At 41.3% G+C, this 20806-nt stretch overlaps 1 pseudogene; it reads right to left on the reverse strand.

Moving 5' to 3' along the window:
* LOC133404964 (contactin-3-like) overlaps positions 1 to 20806 on the reverse strand; it is an 86471-nt pseudogene that overhangs the window by 40508 nt on the left and 25157 nt on the right.

Raw genomic sequence — 20806 nt, forward strand, 5'->3', positions numbered from 1 at the left:
ATGTATGTTTGGTGTGGGACTTCTTAAACTCACACCACCAAGATCAAAATCAGAATCATCTTTATTTGCCAAGTATGTCAAAAACACACACGGAATTTGTCTCTGGAAGTTGGAGCCGCTCTAGTACGACAGCAGACAGCAACTATGACAAACTATACTTTTAGGACATAAAATCACCCTACGGAGAGTCGAGTCATTGAGCAATGAAAGGTAACCAGTAATGTGGTAATGCTGATACAATGACAATCGTGCAAATGATGCAAAGTCCTCAAGCAATTTAGAGCAGTTTAAAGTGACTAGTAGTGTGGGAATCTGGATTTCAGATGCCCTTGGTGGTTCTTAGAGATAGAGAGAGAGAGAGAGAGAGAGAGAGAGAGAGAGAGAGAGAGAGAGAGAGAGAGAGAAAGAGAGAGAGAGAGAGAGAGAGAGAGGTGTCTAGGTGATGTTTAGCTACAAATCAATCATTAACTTCATTCATCCATTCATCCAATTTCTGAGCCGGTTATCCTCACAAGGGTCGCGGGCGTGCTGGAGCTTATCCCAGCTATCATCGGGCAGGAGGCGGGGTACACCCTGAACTGGTTGCCAGCCAATCGCAGGGCACATACAAACAAGCAACCATCCGCACTCACAGTCACACCTACGGGCAATTTAGAGTCTTCAATTAAGCTACCATGCATGTTTTTGGGATGTGGGAGTGCCCGGAATAAACCCACGCAGGCACGGGGGAGAACATGCAAACTCCACACAGCCGGGGCCGGGGATTGAACCCCGGTCCTCAGACGCTCTAACCAGTCGTCCACCGTGCCGCCAATCATGAACTTAATTTAGAAAATTGTGGCCATCATGACTGAGTCACGACCTTGATATTTATTCACTCACAAATAGGTCCAACCTAAAACAAGTGCATACTACTGTATACTGGGTTGCCAGCCAATCACAGGGCACATATAGATAAACAACCATTCGCACACATTCACACCTATTGGCAATTTAGAGTCTTCTATTATCCTATCATGCATGTTTTAGGGACGTGGGAGTACCCAGAGAAAGCCCACGCAGGCACGGGGAGAACACGCAAACTCCACTAAGACGAGGCCAGATATGAATCCGGGTCCCCAGAACTGTGAGGCAGACTGTGCCACACTTTCCGACTACTCATTCAAGTTAAAAGGCATTTTGTGGTTTCAAACTCAGTACAGTATTTCTTGGACTATTTCCATTACATAGAGCATTGATTTGCTTTGTTGACTGTCTTAAAATAAAAACATTGGTGATTTAACAGCTGCTGAAGACAAGAACACACTTTGTGATACATTAAGCAGGGTAGTGTTCAGCAGGTCTTTGAAACAGAAATAATGTGATAAAGCGCCAACACCGTAAACACTAATATTGCCTTTTATAGGCTGACATAAAGCTTTTAAAATCGAAATAAACATAACACAATGTTCTGTAATTGCTCTGTTGACAAATGTTCCTTTAAAGATACATTAGAAAAAAGTTACACAAGCATTTGTTCATTGACATAGATATGGTAAAATAAATAAAAATAAAGAATTTGCCAAACACTAAAATGATTCCAATAGGTAATCCATGCTATTTCCCCTAAACATTAATTAAACAGGCAGAAGGGTGGATAGCACATCTGCCTCACAGTTCTAAGGATCGGGGTTCAAATCCCAGCCTCGCCTGTGTGGAGTTTGCATGTTCTCCCCGTGCCTGCGTGGGTTTTCTCCGGGTGCTCCGGTTTCTTCCCACATTCCCAAAAAACATGCGTTGATTGATTGAAGACTCTCAATTGCCCATCGGTGTGTATATGAGTGTGAATGGTTGTTTGTTTATATATGCCCTGCGATTGGCTGGCAACCAGTTCAGGGTGTACCCCACCTCTGGCCCGAAGATAGCCAGCACACCCGCGACCCTAGGGAGGATAAGCGGTACAAAAAATGGATGGGAAAACAATGGCTGGCCCCACCACTGTCTCACATTCACACATTCATACAGCACATATTTAACAAACTCTCACCCATGCTCCCAGTTTCTCTCCATGAAATTCAAACACTCCATTCAGCAAGCTTTTCTTCAATTCTATATAATAAATTTTCTCTCCCCTCCACACTTGTTGACAGCCTTCCTAAAAAACACTTGGTCATCCTTGTCCCTCAGATATCTCACCATTGTTCTCACCCTTCGTGCTTTCTTTTTCTTCTCTACTTTTAAGAGCTTCAACCTTCCATCTTTATACTCAATTTATAACACCTAATTTGCGCCCATCCTATTCCATAAAACTCACAATTCTGCCCACCTCCTTCCTCACATTCTCAGGTACATCTAACAAACATATACTGTACATTAGTTTACACACCGTTAACACATTAACAACAATCACCTTCCCCCTGCATGTCAATCCCCAATTTTTATTTTGAGAATCGTAGTGTGCTTCTAATTTTCTCTTCTCTCCATTATTCCTAAATTCATGCCTATATTTAAGTCTCTCTCTTTCAGCCCTAACTCTACCCTGCCTCATCAATCTTTGCCTACTGCATGTACAGTACATTATTTCTGATTTCTCTTTGTTTCGTTTCGCCCCTGTTGCCCTACCATAAAAGTCTAAACTATCCAACACCTACCCTATATTTTCTCTATTGTCACTATTGAGTCATCCACATACTGAAAAATCTTACTCACTTTCCATCCCGGTAGTTAGAGTATATCCCTGTAAGTCCTCTATTGTTTAACAGCAGTGCAGCAAGAGGCTCTGCCGATATGCAGTACAAACGTGCTGACATTGGAAACTCTTGCCTCACGGCCCTTTCCACCCGAAAAGTGTCTATTATTATCCCATTAATATTGTCACAACTCAACGCCCTATAATACATGCATCTTATCCACCTGACTAACCCATTGCCCTCATTACAGTTTCTTTTCATTTTTTTTCACATGGAAGCTTAATTGAAGACTCGTAGGTGTGAATGTGAGTGCGAATGGTTGTTTGTTTATATGTGCCCTGCGATTGGCTGACAAACAGTTCAGGGTGTACCCCGCCTCCTGCACGCTAAACAATGTTGTTAAAAAGGCAGCGGGAGCAAAACTGAGTTCGGTTGTACTTTATTGAAGTATTTAACAATGTACTGATGTTATTTTTTGATCAATCCTCATCCACAAATCCATCAAAGTCCTCATCTTCTGTATCCGAAATGAACAGCTGGGCAAGTTCTCCAACAAACACGGCGGGTTCCCTCACGTCATTGTCAGAGTCAGTCTCGTTGCCGGGGGGCTGTTCAGCAATGATGCCGGCTTTCGAGAAAGCTCGGACAACAGTCAAAGCAGATACCTTAGGCCAAGCATCCACAATCCATTCACATATGCTGGCGTAACTCGCCGGCGTTGCCTCCCAGTCTTAGTTGCACTTGGTTTTTCACAGCGGCTGTGAGATGGGCGCGCATGGAGTCACAGATCAACAGGGACAGTGACGCGTGGAAAAAAACATCCGGTCTCTTTACGTACACCTCACTCAGCAACTCTCTCATTTTCTCCTCGTCCATCCAGCCTTTTTGATTGGCCTTAACGATGACTTCGGCTGGAAACCTTTATTTAGGCAGCTTCTTCACCATAAAAATCACCATAAGTGGCAGTTTCTGTCCATTACCATGGCAACTAAGCACAACAGTAAAAGCCGACTTCTCGTGCCCCGTTGTGCATATCGCTACCGTGGTGGTCCCCCTCTTCTCTACAGTGTGGTTCACCGGGATGTCGAAAGTGAGCGGCACCTCGTCCATGTTGGTGATGTGGTTGGGCTGGATGTGTTTGTCGGCAATCATTTTACTGCAGTAGGAGCGGAAGATGGACAGCTTTTCCTTGTAATCCGCTGTAAATTGCTGCGCCACGGTCGTCCTTGCCCGGATGGATAGATGGCGCCGTTTCATAAAACGAAAGCACCAAGACGGACCTCCTTGAAAATGTTAGATTTTCATTTCTTCTGCAAGCTTTATTGCCCTCAGTCAAGTGGTGACTGTAGAGACAGTAGAGACCGGCTGTTCTTTGCTCATTAATCCATTGCTCGAGTTGGTCTTCCAACTCGGGCCACCTCGCCTTGTTACCGCGGAAACTCAGCTCCGTCTTCTTGACATGGCGAAGCTCGTTTTCCTGCTTCCTCCACTTGCGAACCATGGATTCGTTGATCTTGAATTCTCTCGCGGCTGCTCGATTCCAATGTTCCACAGCGTAACTGATAGCTTGCAGTTTAAACTGTGCTTCATAAGCGTCTCTCCGTAGGTGCCATTTTCGGGGGTCCTTAGCCAAACCGATATTGTTTTGCACAATGCACATACCGGCGCTAAATACCTACTTGGGGCGTGCCTTTAGCGTCCTCTGTCACGCGCACCCTTCCCCCTTTATGTCTGCATCCTGTCCTCAGTCACGTCCGCCTTTCCTCTATATAAGCAGCGTGTCGGCAGGAAATGCTCCCAGTCAGTCAAGCGGAGCACTCATCAAAGTCACACAACATTTACAGATTTTGGAACTCGGTGCACACAAGGCGCAATGCATTATAAGGTGCCCCGTCCATTTTGTAGAAAATTTAAGACTTTTAAGTGAGCCTTATGGTCGTGAAAATACGGTATATCTGTGACCTGGAAATACATCAGTGCCAGTAAACAACAGCGGCCAACTCTGGAACAAACAGACTTTGTCAATGGCACTTTAAGTGACAAATGGAAACTATTTTTGGACACATTGTTCGGTCCCGACGGTCCGTTTTATCCAATACCTGTTATATCGGGGTCCATTTTATCAAGGTTTCACTACACACACACACACACACACACACACACACACACACACATGCTCTTGAGTGGATACTCATGTGCTTATTTAGTCAAAGGAAATAACTCACTTTTATCGAAATTAAGCCAGTAGCCTGATATGACATCAATTGAGTCAAATATGGTAAGAACCACAGGACTAGAGAAAGAAAAATTACAAATGTAGAGGAGCAAGTCATCCATATAAAGAGGGACTCTTTGTCCCACCCCATTCTTGAAAATACCTGTAATACAGGGGTCACAACGAAGTGCAATGGAGAGGGTCCTCGATAGCTAAGGTAAACAGAAGGGGACTCATGGGACAGGCTTGGAGAGTGGAGCGATGAAGAGGAAAGTATGCTGACAGGGAGTAGTTTGTCCGAGGCTCGAGAGGATGAATAAAGTATTCACCCATGTGACAAATTCCTTGCCAAAGGCGAACTTCTCTCGGGTTTAAACTAGATACCGCCACTCCACGTGACCAAAGGCCTTCTCTCCGTCTATTGATATGACAGCTTCTGGCAAACAGGTCGTGGGGTGATGATTACATTTCAGTAATAACTATAATAACTATTCAGTATTGTGAATGGCTTATATTTTTCTCGTTTGTCCATGCTACCTAGTTTACCCATGCTCCCTTTCTTGAATATAATAATGACTAACCCAGTGTTTATAATCTGTCTACCCATCTAGTAGCTAATAGCTTGTGTAAAATAGGTGTTAGTTCCCTTTCAAATTTAACATAAAATTCCCCAATAAGGCCATCTAAACCTGGACATTTGTTCCTACTAAATTTCTCGACTGCTGAATTTACCTCCCCTCTTTCTATGTCCCTTGTCACACTCCTCCCTATATTTTTTAATTTTTTTACTGCTCTTTTTTTAACTGTTGTCATGCTTTCCTTATCTGTCCCTTTGACTCTAAATCACTCCTGAGAAATAAAAATAATTGGAATAACATTTTAAAATCGGCATCTTCATTCACTCTTTACCCTCCACACAGTGGTGTAGTTGAGGGCAGGGACAGGGGGATATGTCCCCTCCACCTTCTGAATCTCTCCCATGTATCCTCCTAACACTTGGATGAACACTAAAACAATTCAATTCCTTTGTAACATTCTATAACACTTTTTTCAAAGCTGCCCTCCAAGGCATCATGAACAGTCACTGTGCAGACACAGGCAGCAGATGAGAAAGACATTCTAAAAGATGTTGTGCAAACTAGCCTGCAAGAGGAAAAAAAACCTTGCATGAATTTCCCTAAACAATGAAGTAAAAAGTACAGGTGGGACTCGATTAAAAATAAAAAAATAAATAAATAAACAATTAGAGGCTTTGTAATTAATTTCGATGAATCACATTTTAATCATAGAAAAATATTTGTCCTGAAAAGCATTTTTATTTTATTTATAAATTGTTTTTAGTAGAAGACTAAATCAAATAATTGACACAGATGGGAATATTGTTAACTCTGGAAAAATGGATTTAATTGCACTTCAATACAAAGCAGTAGAAAAACAAATACAAAATATCCCTGGCTAAAATTAAACAGACCTAAAGTTACATTTTAAGACAGTTTTTTTGTTTTTTTTTTAGAAGAGTAAGGCCTTAAAATGGTTTCTGGTTTCTTCTTCAGTTGAAAAGTTGTATCACATGTCACTACCTATACAGGTGCATCTCAATAAATTAGAATTATAAAACTTATTGTTTTTCTGTAGTTCAATTTAAAAACTAGATTCACTACGCAGAGTAAACTATTTTATGATGTTATTTGTTATTATTTTGATTATATTATCTTACCGCTAACAAAACCCTACATGTTACCATCTCCAAGAAATTAGAATGTTACAGATACTCCTCAATCAGTGTGCAAATGGAAGCAGATGCTACTCTGGCATGAATGGCCAGGATATGCAAATAGTGCTGCATGGCGAGACAACTACAGTGAGTGCACGAGTAATACATAATTGGCCCCACAGAAATGTGACAACGAACTCAAGTCAAAAAATTGCCAGCTTGTTGTAATGGAATTATAGGTTAGGTGTTTAAGAAGTTGATCGCAAGAGGGAAGAAGCTGTTGGAATGTCTACTAGTTCTAGTTTGCATTGATCGGTAGAGCCTACCTGAAGGAAGGAGCTGGAAGAGCTGGTGACCGGGGTGCGGAGGGTCCGAGAGGATTTTGCACGCCCTTGTCTTAGTTCTGGCAGCGTGCAAGTCCTCAATGGTGGGTAGGGGGGTACCGACAATCCTTTCAGCAGTTTTGATTGTCCGCTGCAGTCGGAGTTTGTCCTTTTTTGTAGCAGCACCAAACCAGACTGTGATGGAAGAACACAGGACTGATTCGATGACCGCTGTGTAGAACTGCCTCAGCAGCTCCGGTGGCACGCCGTGCTTTCTCAGAAGCCGCAGGAAGTACATCCTCTGCTGGGCCTTTTTGAGGACGGAGTTGATGTTGGTCGCCCACTTCAGGTCCTGAGAGATTGTAATTCCCAGGAACTTGAAGGTCTCGACGGTTGACACAAGGCAGCTGGACAACGTGAGGGGGGAAGATGCGTCTCACATGATGAGGCCGATGACAGTGGTGTCATCTGCAAACTTCAGGAGTTTGACAGTCGGGTTCGCTGAGGTGCAGTCGTTCGTGTAGAGAGAGAAGAGCAGCGGAGAGAGGACACAACCTTGGGGCGCCCCAGTGCTGATGCTGCGTGTGGATGAGGTGGCCTCCCCCAGCCTGACCTGCTGTGTCCTGCCCGTCAGAAAGCTGTAAATCCACTGGCAGATGGCAGGTGAGACGCTGAGCTGGAGAAGCTTGAGTGAAAGGAGTTCAGGGATGATGGTGTTGAACGCTGAGCTGAAGTCCACGAACAGGATCCTCGCGTAGGTCCCTGCACTGTCGAGGTGTTCTAGGATGAAGTGCAGTCCCATGTTGACTTCATCATCCGCAGACCTGTTCGCTTGGTAGGCAAACTCCAGGGGGTCCAGCAGGGGACCTGTGACACTCATGAGGTGGTCTAGCACGAGACGTTCAAAGGACTTCATGACCACAGATGTCAAAGCGACAGGCCTGTAGTCATTCAGACCCGAGATTGCAGGTTTCTTGGGGACTGGAATGATGGTGGAGCGTTTGAAACGGGATGGAACTTCACACATTTCCAAAGATCTATTGAAGATCTGAGTGAAGACTGGAGCGAGCTGGTCCGCGCAGACTTTGAGGCAGGATGGGGACACATGGTCCGGGCCTGCCGCTTTGTTAATCTTCTGTTGTTTGAAGATGCGTCTCACATCCTGTTCATGGATGGTTAACGCAGAAGTCAGAGGTGCGGTTGTGGTCGCGGGTGCGGCCGGGTGGGTGTGTGGTGTGAAACTGTCCTTTTCAAATCTGCAGTCGAAGGTATTCAAGTCGTTGGCTAGTGTGCTATTGTTCTCAGCTTGGGGGAATCGTCGCTTGTAATTAGGCAGCGATTGGAATGCATGCCAGACTGATTTTGAGTCGTTTGCGCTAAACTGTTTTTCCAACTTTGCTGCATAGATCCTCTTTGCAATGTTAATTTCTTTAGTCAGCTGGTTTCTAGCTCGATTATACAGGGCCCTGTCCCCGCTCTGATATGCGTCCTCCTTAGCTTGGCGAAGCTGCTCTATTAGGGGGAGTCCAGCCAGAAGACCATTACAGTCGTCAAATCTACTTGATACAAAAGGATGGATGAGCTTCTCCTGGTTTGCTTGCCACATGCAAGCTTTCAGTCTGGATATGTTCTTCAGCTGGTAGAAGGCCGTTTTAGTAATTGATTTGATATGACTGTTGAAAGTCAGGTCGGAATCAGTACACCAAGGTTTCTGACTTGGTCTTTGCTTTTTGAAGAGAGTGACTCCAGGTTTTACTATTTACTAACAGCAAAACTATTTCCTTTACTGCCAAAAACAATTATCTCAGTTTTGCTGTGGTTTAATTGAAGAAAGTTTGGCTCATCCAGTTATCTGTTTTAGACAGTGACACAACACCTCAATTGAACTATAGTCATCTGGAGACACCGCTAGATATAACTGTATGTCTGTATAGCAATGATAGTCAACATTAAAGTTCTAAAGAATTTGACCCAAGGGTTGCATATACAGGCTGAACAGGAGGGGTCCAAAAGCTGACCCTTGAAGGACCCCGTATGACATTGCCATTCAGTGAGATTGAACACTTCCAATGGTTACGAAATAACTCCGAAATAACTGAAAATTTTGTCTGATTCACGTTTCCAACCCGTTCAGAAGTATCTTATGATTTACCGTATCAAAAGTCGCACTGATATCCAACAAGACCAGAATTGACACATTTCCAGAGTCAGTATGCAACCTTATATCATTTACCACTTTGATAAGAGCAGATTCTGTACTGTGATGAGTTCGGAAACATTGTCAAAAAGTCTATTTTAGTTCTAGAAATTGCTGAATTGATGAAAATTAACTTTATCAACAATCATGGCAATGAAGGGAAATTTGGCAATGAAGGGAAATTTGAGATGCATGCTATTTTTTAGAAGAGGCTTAATGGCAGCTACTTTAAGAGCTTTTGGAAAATCACCTGACTGAAGTGAGCAATTAATTACGTGCTGTGAATCAGCTACCACAGACTTCAGAATAGTTTTGAAAAGTCAGATGGTATTGAGTCAAGACAGGTCAATGATGGTTTCAGCTCCTGAATCGTTTTCTCTACAGTTTTTTGGGTCAACTATCAAATTCTAACATGCTAATAGAGTTTTTCCTGGGTGACTTCAGATGTAGCATCATTTTATCATTTTGCTGATTTGTGCTGATATTTAACCTGATGGATTGTATTTTTTCACTAAAATAGCAAGCATATTCATTACATTTATCTGCTGTTAGGAGTTTTGAAGCTATCTGATTATGGGGGTTTGTGAGCTTGTCGACCACAGCAAAAGGAGTGTGAGTATTGGTGAGGTCATAGTCAATTTGGAGTTGAGTTTTTCTCCACTTACATTCTGCTTTCTTACACTTTGAGTTAGATGTCTTTACCATCATAGCGCTCCTCCACATTGTTCTCGGCCACCTAGTAATCTGCTTAATGTAGGACGAAGAAAACAAGAACGTATTCACGTTTGAGATAATTAAATCACCACTTCTGAAATGATTAGTTACTCGTAAATGGAAACGCAAATCCCCAATTTGTGTAACTGCAATGAAAATAGCCCACGACCCTAGTGAGGAGAAGCGGCTCAGAAAATGGATGGATGGATGGATGGATGGATGGACAATGAAAACAGATAAACAATGTTCAAGAGAGTGTGACCTTTTTTTTTGTAAGTTTGAGTGATGCACGCTGCTAACCTGGCAACCCACCACTACGCTATGACGCATAGTGCAGAGGCCACCTCATGCTGCACCTATCATGCAGGGAGATCATAAAATGCAAATGCATTTGAGTTTAACATTCAAGGATAATGTTTTTGTCAAATTGAGAAAAGGAGAATTCCACTATGAAACTGCAGAGACAGACGAACTGCGCTAACTTCACAATTTAGCTCACCAATAGCTGGTCAAATATGAACAAATTTTCATGTCAGTTATGCACTGAATTGATAAGACATTAAAATGATAGACAATGCAAAGACTGAAACGGGAAACTGTAACATTAAAAAAAATACGTATGTAAACGTGTTAGCAGAGACATGTCCACACAATAGTTTAACTCATGACTGCGGTACTAAGCTGTTGTTTATTTAGGTTTTATTGGTGTAAATGCACTTATTTGTATTATGATCAATGAAAAATCATTTTATTATTACTGTCTGTTATAACTGAGCAGTTTTGTATAACTTGACTTATAGCTTGCTGTAACCAAGTAATGACTTGACATGCTTTAAATTGAGTCAGGAACCGATTAGCTTGATTTTCGTAAAATTAACTTGGAACTTACTTGAAACTTGAAGGTTAAGACCTACTCCCACCTCTGCAAATAGCCTCCCCACCCCAGTTATTCAGCAGTGTACTGTTAAATTGATAACTTTCTTAACTGCTGAGCGATTAGCCTCAACATGGTATGCTCATCAGTAAACAACCAGTTTTATATTTCTGTAGCTTCGTGGCAGGGAGGGGTCATAAGCTATTACAGTTTTTTGTGTAGATTGAACCTACTCAGTCAGTGTCTACATTGGCCAAATATGTACTTTATATCACACAAAAAAAACCACACACATTGTATATGCACAGTAGACCATTTATTTTTTTAGTTGGTGTTCTTATTTTATACATCTAAGAAAATGTTAAAAACAATGCCATTCAATTCATTTTCTAAGTGTATGTAAATTGAAAATGAAGGGTGGCACCAAATATAACCTCACCTAGGGTGCTGCACTGGGTAGAACTGCTGTTCCATACCATCCAAAGCATTTTAAACTTCGAGTGTTCCTTTAAAAGTTAGCTCTTTAGTCTATTTTAAAGGCAAGTCAATTCTGCTGAAATGAATTGAAGAACAACAAAGATAAGATTTGCTCTCAGGCTGTACCTTATAGAGCTTGTCAAAGAATTACATCGAAAGAGTATCCCTTTGCTACTTCAAATGGTAATAATCAATGTCTAGGTCATGGCTCTGTGTCACTGCCTGCATTATAGCCTTGATTAAATGTGATGCTAATTTAAAAGAATAATGGGCTTGATAGGTTTTTGCTGCAAACAATAGCATGGAGGACATTTATAAACCCAGCAAGAAACCCCTCAGAACGCTGAACTATCGAGTCTCTTCATTGTGTCATGGCTCTGAATGAACTAAGGCCACGGTTGCACAATGAAGGCCAGCAATACAAAAGACTTTAATCTGTGATTGTCAAAAGCGAACGAGAAACACGCAAAGGCAAAACAAAACAACTGATAGACAGTGATGAAGGATTGATCTATCTATCTATCTATCTATCTATCTATCTATCTATCTATCTATCTATCTATCTATCTATCTATCTATCTATCTATCTATCTATCTATCTATCTATCTATAACAACCAAGCACAATTTTCCATTGTTTATTTCTTGTGTTAAAGCATACCGATGTGTGTTTACTCTGATCTTCATTCCTTGGACTCTCCTCACAACTTCACACCTACCAACTTGTTCAATTTGTAAAGTAGTTTTGAATAAATAACGCGATAGGCTAAGTGAAGAGACGTGGGAGGAGTTATAATCCACGCCATTGGTCTGTGTATTTCCTGTGTGCATACATTTGTAATGGTAAGTACTATCTAAACATTTAAAATGGAATTACATTACTCTGTAAGCATGTCAACGTATGCCAAAATAACATTTTCAATATTACGTCAGTTGTATAAATTACCACATATTCCCAGTTAATTCCCATAAATTCTCATTAATTCTCATGGAAAGTGCCCAACTTCCTATGATAAGGAAGGTTAGGAGGATAGCGTAGTATCAGGGATGATGGAAAAAAAGTTACTCATGTGGAGGAAAAAAGAGCATGGGGAAAGCCATGGGTCTGGATATCACGACACAAAGTCGTCTTCAACAATAACAAACAACTCCACACAAACACTTTCATTGACTCCATTCGAGGCCGTTTCTTTAGACGCCGCAAAATGCTGTTTCAACTCCTCTATACGAAAATTGATGGGGGCATTTTCCCAAACACCTTCCAAGTGAGTTATAGCAACGGCGACAAATGCAACAATGCAGAACAACCAATGTAAATTTAAAAAGTCAGTGATCATACATTATTCCAATTGCATAGAGGGTGTGGGTAAAATAACTCCAGCTTGACAAATGAATGAATACAGAATATGGAACCAAATTTTGCACTAACAGGAATCAATAATGTAAGGATAGTTAATCAAGGTCCCTCTCAAAGATATGAGGCATATTATTCATTTCCAGGCAGCTGTAATGCTATTTGTGTTTGATTTTCTTAATTTGGAGCTGTTAGGGATCCTTGGTTTATGACCTTTTTTTTTTTTTCCCCCTCTGCCTCGTGGTACACTCTTAATACTACTTGCAATTGCCCCATTACTAACCTTCACCAATCAAATAATTGATGGAAAATGTACCACGAGATGAAGACACAGTGGCTGGTGAGTCACTTTCCAGTGGGAAATCTCCCAAGACAGCAACATTCTATTCTAATATCCTCATTAGAGTTGTGGTTTATCATTTATAAATTCATCCATCCATCCATCCATTTTCTGAGCCGCTTCTCCTCACTAGGGTCGCTGGAGCCTATCCCAGCTGTCATCGGGCAGAAGGCGGGGTACACCCTGAACTGGTTGCCAGCCAATCGCAGAAACAAACAACCATTCGCACTCACAGTCATGCCTACGGGCAATTTAGAGTCTCCAATTAATGCATGTTTTTGGGATGTGGGAGGAAACCGGAGTGCCCGGAGAAAACCCACGCAGGCACGGGGAGAACATGCAAACTCCACACAGGCGGGACCGGGGATTGAACCCGGGTCCTCAGAACTGTGAGGCTGACGCTCTAACCAGTCGGCCACCGTGCCGCCCATTTATAAATTCCATTATAAAAAAACAGTTATCCTTTAACTATGCAAAAAAAAATGTCAAAAGTCGTTGAGGGTCTCTTATATGTGCAACCTGTGCAATGCACAAACATCCCACTACTTGCTTAACAGTGCTTACCTGTAATCAGGAGTCTTCCAGTTGTACTCGACATGCCAAATCTATTCCTCGCGAAACATGTGTAGCTCCCTGCGTCAGACTTATTCACATTGGCAAGCCTCAGTGTTCCATCTGGTGAAAGAGTGACCCTAGAAGAGTACGATGATACACACAGCAGTTTTTGAGCAAACATCAATTAATGCAGTGATTTTATCATGCCATGAGATAAAGTGTTCCGACTGGAGTCCGGTGTCTGAGCATAGTCAATGAGCACTTCATGTATGCTCAAATAAGCTTTATTGGCCGTTTGTTTCAACAAAGAATATCAACGAATCCTCTCACAGAGAGAATATTTTTAAGATTATACATCGATCTAAACACTAATAAAGCAAACAGTTATTCTTTAATACAATTCGATTCAGTGCTTACCTGTTGTTGGTGAGAATAGGAAGGTTTCCTTTCTTCCATAAAATGCTGGCCAAGGGATATGCTTGGGGTTTACACTCCAATGTCACTGTACTTCCTGCCTTGGCCTTTAACAAAGATCTGAGGACAGTCCCTGTGAAGTCTGGAGGAGAGGCTGATAGGAAACAAGAAGCAGACTTCAGAAAAGGACTGCAGCAAACCAATAATACAGCGGAACCATGCGAACAGTGGAACAATGTGGAATTCAATTATCAAGATTTTCGTGAGGCTGCTTCAAAAATCAAATCTTGGAATTCAAATCACCATCACTCCAGCAAATCTCAGATCAGTGAAAATCTAAAGGATTCAATTTTGTGTTTTGTTGTAATGATGTGATGATAACCATAGACTCAGAAATTATTCTTGCATATCAACGCATCCAGCTTCTCTGGACAATATGAGCAATCAGATTGACTACATTTTAGTCACACATAGAAAGAAATAGTGTGTAGCTGTTTTCTAATTCACAACAATGTTGAGTGGCAATTTCTTAAACAGGACATACTGACGGAAATGTGTTCTTATGCTGCCTATGACACCGCCACAAGGTGACTGTATCAATCTGCAAACACCCCCTGTTCCTTATCCTTTACATGTCTTCAAAGCATGAGTAGACTTACTTTACCCTAGTTTTTAATTTTATTATACAGTGGTAAACATCTCTTTCCACTTACACTTAAGTCCTGAACAGTGAATAAAGGTTTTATAAGGGTGACAGTTTGAATGAATTCACTTTACATTATTTTCTATAGGAGCAATGTTGTGAAATTATAAAAACTCCAAAAGTCAATCAGTTTCACAAAATGGATTGTGTTCAACTTCCAAGTGTCCACTGTATCGGAAACGAAATCTTCTATGTATGAAAACAAATCAAAGGTTTCCTCAAACAAATTATTATCGTTACACTTCAAACAATCGTATTGGGACGTTTCTCATTGTGGTTGTTCTCATTTGGCAGGTAAACATCGGAGGATATATTTTAAATGTGTTTGACCTCCACGAAACATCCTGACTGACCCCATTATCTGCTAAGCCAGACAACCTTTCAGAATGACAGTAAAATGACCTTTAAAATTCTGGAGAAACGAGGATTTGACAATTTAAGGGAGAGATAAATGCCACCCTACCTAAAACCATTAGTTCAGCAGCAAAATATATAATGCTGTGCTCATTCTCGGCCACACACTGGTACATTCCGGCGTCGGAAAGCGTTAGCACAGACACAGACAGAGCGCCGTCCTTCACAAGGATCCTGTCCTGTGAGGGATGAAAGAAAGCAATTATTGCCTGACACTTAAGATAGCCTTTGCTATGCTCAGCGGACTCTGGCAAAGCTTAATAGGCATCGGATTGGGCATGGATCAATACCGGATTTACAAATAAGGAATAAATTAATCTAGGTAGAAACCACATTTACGTGTGCCAACTAGAGCCCCGCTAACGCTCACCATCATGTAAACTGAGATTTATAGCGTGCAAGGCGGTCCTGCTTTCAGCAGCTTCATTCACTGAACTGTCGTTTGTACAAAATTACACTCTACTGAGTCTGTAGCGACATTAAAGAAGTCTCGTTAGAGGATATGCATTAAGTGCAACGTTTTGGCTACAGATGACTATTTTTAGCTGTCATGTGTACTTTCACGTGACAACACACACTGGCCCAATACTGTTTATATTTTCAGCTAACATTGCAAAAACAAATGACCATAGAACAATAAAACATATCATAGTATAAATATAATCACAGATTATATAGTGGTTCACTTCCCCATGCAGGTAACATGGGTTTAGTTCCCACCCAATGACGGTGTGAATGTGAGTGTAAATTTGCACTGCAACTCGACCTGATCCAAAACTACATTGCTGATAAAGACGTGGCTTTCTTTCGTGCTGAAAGGTTACCTAAACACCCGATAGACGAGACCCGAAATAGCACTACTTGCACTTGATAGAACTGAGCAGTGAAAGGGCGGAGGGGGATAGGTACTGAGCCCTTCTACGAATAGCAGAAAAAAACCCAAAATGAATAAATAGTTGAGGCCCCTTCAACGTTTTTTATAATAGCCTATACTGTAATTTCAAACTCATGGTACCAAGTTAAACTTAAAAAATGGAGTTGCCCATAGATTTCAAAGAAATGCAACGTGTGTCTGTACCTGCACATGCGGTGAAGATTCTCTGTAACTTCCGCAAACAACTCAGGCTAAACTTAGCTGTGTAACTTCAACATACTTAAACCATTTACTACTTTCCTATTAGCCAGAAATTTGGTGCCATCTTGTGGAATCCTAGATTATTATAGAAAGCACACAAAAACTACAAATAGCTGAGCTTTTCAGCGAAAAACAGGATTGGTTCCACCCAAGAGAAAATGTGAATAGCTGAATTTGTGACCAACGACTAGGCCGGGGGTTCCTGTACATATTTGCCAGTAGGCAACTGTCTAAGGGGAGAAGTGAAATACTACACAGGGCATGAGTGCTGACAGACACGAGGGATTCTGCTTTTTTGACAGCTGTTTATGATACAATTGCAACATTATTTATTTATTTTTAATGCTAATAATTTTGCTGCTTATTGTGTGTCCAGTGAGCGCATTTCGTTTTTGCTTATCCTGGAAATACCTTAAAAGACATTAAATTGAATGATGAAACATCATTTCCACTTTGAATAAATGCTCTCATCAGACAGGCTGTGTTGCGGTCAGTCTCATTAAGTTAGGCCTCAAGTTAGGCATTATTTAACACTCACATGAATACATCTCTGTAATGGGAAAGAAAATCAAGCTAAAAGTTGTGGTTCTCGCCTTACATCACAGTATATAGGCTGTGGTGGCAAGGTGTATTTCAAACCAGATTAAGATCACTGTCCCTTCATCAGGCGGGTCTTAAAATTGCCCCGTGAATAATGAAGAGCAGCGAGTGACTCCATTCAGATGAAATGGAGCAACCTCCATGGGGACCACAGTGCTGCACTCTGTGTGATCTGCCGATGTCTCATCACTCTCTGACATGTTTATGCTCTCCTTCCATCGCACTCTGTATTACACTTGGAAAAGCAGCAATGAGTTTAACGGTGGGCATTGAAAAAAGATATCAAAGGCTGAGTTGAAGGGGAAGATTAAGTCTTTAGAATGAAACACTGATGAGGACAAGATGCACATTTACCCTGGAGAGCAGCTGCTGGCCATCCTTCAGCCACGTGTGAATAGGTTTGGGTTTGCCGCTGGCCCGACACTCCCAGTCCAAATTCTCCTCTATGGCCAGTGCTGTGTCCTTCATGGTCTGAATCCACTGAGGCTTGGCTGAGGAAACACAAACACGAGGCCCAGATATTTGGATTCGGTAAAATTGTGTCACTGCATTCAAAATAGGTCAAATGAGAGCATGCTCATATTGAATAGACCCATCCCGCAATGTGTGTTAGTGCTTGTTCAGTTAGGGCTTTTCAGTCACTTCCATGGACATATTATTGGAACAACTCACTTTGGTCTTGTCGAATATAACATTAAGTAAAATTTTAGCGCACTCTAAAATACACAGGCAAATGTATGCTGCCCAAAATAAAACGGTCACAAAGGACATAAAATGAAACCCAGCAGGGCTTATTATCTGAGAAGATTGCAATGTTTAGTTCAGACTGTATCAATAAAAACAGATTTTAGTACAATCACTAAATTACAGTTCTTAACTGTATTTACACAACTATCAGCCACACCTAAGAGTTTGGTTCTTTCCAATAATTTGATAAATGTATTTACATACATGAGAGTGAAAATAGTGTGAAAATTTGTGTGACAGCGAGCATCACCTCGGAAAAGTTAGCTAAATTGTTTTTTTGTTTTTTTTTGGGGGGGGGGAAGCAGTTGTGCCTCCCCAAAGACAAACTACAACGTCCTGGAGAAACTTATTATAGCTGCAATGGAGGGGACCATCTCTGAATGTTTTCATTCCTGTCAGCAGAGGTAGAGGACTTAACTTGAGTCAGATTTAAGTCACCAATTTTAGGACTTGAGACTTGTTTGGTTAAAACTTTTGAAAAACACGAATTGACCTTGACTTGGTTTTCATGAGAATCGACTTTGACTTCAACTACATGACTTGACAGGTCTTGTCCGTTTACATTGATCAAGCTAGTGTGCCATTTTGTTTTGTTTTGGAAAGAAAGTTCTTTTTTTGTGTCATACGCAAAGATCTGGCAACCCACGAGCTTGCTACGATGCCGAGTGTAGAGACCACCACCTAAAACAAGTCTCATAGAGGGAGCTTGGAAGATCATTCAATTTGGATTTAAGGTTTATGTTTTTTATCAAATCGGGAAAAAGAGATTGGCAACATCCAAGGTTTGCAGCTCAAAGATAAGAGACAAAGACTATGACATTTAACTTTATTTGTCACTCTAAAACGCACAAAGACAGTTAAGCGACAGTACATCAAGTTTAGCTAAACTATAGCTGGTCAAATATTAAATAATCTTTATGTCGGTTATGCGTTTAAGTGGGAAGATAATTAAGTGATAGACAATACAGAGACTGGTTTAAACATTAAAATCTATGTGATTGTGAATATGTTAGTACATCTAACTGAAGTTTGTATTACTTGACTTATGACTTGCTTAACCCAACTTGGCTTGGCTGATATTTTGTGGGGGCTTGACTTGATTGCTTGATTTTTGGCACAGTAATTTGGGACTTGCTTGAAACTGGAAGGTTAATGACTTGAGATTAACTTTTGACTCCCACCTCAGCCATATAGTATGGCCACAGAACACATACACAGTTCAACTTCTCTATACGATGAAAGTGGTAAACGACCTATTCGTAGCACTTGACAAGAAACAACACTGTGCTATACTTTTTATTAATTTGTCCTATACTTTGTATTGATTTCTATGAAATGTCGATGTTTTAGCTCAGCTATTTGAAACAATGGACTCGTAGGTATTAATCATAAATGGTTAAATTAAAAATGTTTGCTTAATTTGTACTGTGCCTTTCCTTGTATGTCTGTACATTTTTTGTGTTTTTTTTTTTGCTGCTGCCTATCTTGGCCAGGTCTCTCTTGAAAAATAGGTTTTTAATCTCAATGAGACCAACCTGGTTAAATTGGTTTAAAAAAAGGTATAAACTTAATTATCAATACAAAAATTAAAGCGAGTGTACCATAGAAAGCCAGGTGACCTGTGGCTGTATTTTTGCCCATCTTATTCTCAACCACACACTCATATCCTCCTGTATCCTCCTGCTGGAAGCTGGGGATCTCCAGTACTGCATTGGCATACTTCATTTTGACTTTGCTGGGGAATGGAACTCCATTGGCCCTCTTCCAGGTGATCTCTGGAACAGGACTGTGAGGAGACAGCACAGACTCATTTAAGTTCCTCTGAAAGTTTGAGATTGTAGAGTGTTTAATGGAGGTACACTAAAGTCCTTGATGGAGCCGAATGGAATGGGATTGAAGCCGTCAACAAAATAAATCTGATTGACATCAAGAGTTGTCAGACCTGTCAAGGCTTAAAATGCTACCTTCTAAGAAATATAATTGCCACAGTAACTTTTCTTTATCCATCAGTTTCTCATCTCTAATGTCAAAGGATTGAAAACAAGCGTCGAGGAATCCAGCTTACTTCCCGAGAGCAAAACACTCCAGCGTAACTGTTGATCCTTTTGCGGCGGGTACATTGTCTGGAAAATTAACTTCTATTTTTGGCTCATATTCGCCCATCACTCCTGTGAAGAGAAAGCACAAGATCTCATTCTTCCATTATTCAGGACTTACAAGCAATATGGGTTGAATTATCGGCTGTAAAAGCAACACAGCAACAAAAGACACATGGATGACCACAATGTAGAAAATCACTTGAGAGCATTCACAACAATGTTGTGTGGATTAATTAAAAAATCTGGTCGAGTGCAATAGATATTGAATGCTGAGCATTGTGTCTATTTTAAACTTGTGACAGAATTGAAGACATGTACTGTGCCATGAGTGGAAAGTAACTGGTCGTGCTGGAACACTCAATGTAATGGTCCAGTGATGTTTCGCTAATGTTTAATTCATTCCAAAGCCAATCTTTAGTCACTATTTTTGTGAAAGTGCACCAGAAGAGAACAGGGCTAGTAAATTCAACTGAGAGAGCTTTTAAAGTGAGCAAAGAAGCAATTGATGGCTAGTATTTCTGTCCTACATGGGACAAACAACTATTTATTCAAAGGCATTTGCGCTGGGTGATTCAACTAAGGGTACGTTTGGAAATTCATCTGACGCTCTTGCTGCGCTCTGAGAGTGCAGTGTTTAGAAAGGCAGAGCGCATTCCATTTTGTATTAATTTATGAACGAGCGTGTTGGCAGGGATAAGTCAGCGCGTCCGCCATATTGAATGTCTCAGTTCTGCCTGCAAGCATCTCGTCCTGCCTGACGCTCTGGCCGGTCGGTCTCCTCAGTCAGAGCGGTGGGAGTGCACTCCGGCACTCCCAGAGTGTGGCGCGCTGAATAACCGAACAGCACGCTCCAACAATGCCCTTAGTTTCCAAACTTTCCGGACTGTAGAGAGGGCACTTGAAGTGATTTTTTCCGAACATACCCTCTAGTGCAATACAACAGCAGAAACACAAAGTTCTGCTGTGAGTTTTGAAAGGAGAGACGATTAAAAACACCACACCACATCAGAACCACACACAGAACCATTTCTTACCATCTGTCCTGAGGATGAGAGATGTAGGCGAGCTATGCACTTTGCCCTTTGTGATGCTGTTCATCACTACACAAGTGTAGTTGCCTACGTCGGACGGCTCCACTTTAGCGATGTAAAGGTTTCCTGTCTGCTGAGAGACGAAGCGGCGATTGTCTTGCTGGACGAAGTATGGATACTCGTTAAAGACCCATGCGTATGTAAGATCTGTGACAGGAGGGGATAAATCAGT

The sequence above is a fragment of the Phycodurus eques genome, chromosome 1, assembly GCF_024500275.1.
Source record: "Phycodurus eques isolate BA_2022a chromosome 1, UOR_Pequ_1.1, whole genome shotgun sequence".
Classification (NCBI taxonomy): Eukaryota; Metazoa; Chordata; class Actinopteri; order Syngnathiformes; family Syngnathidae; genus Phycodurus; species Phycodurus eques.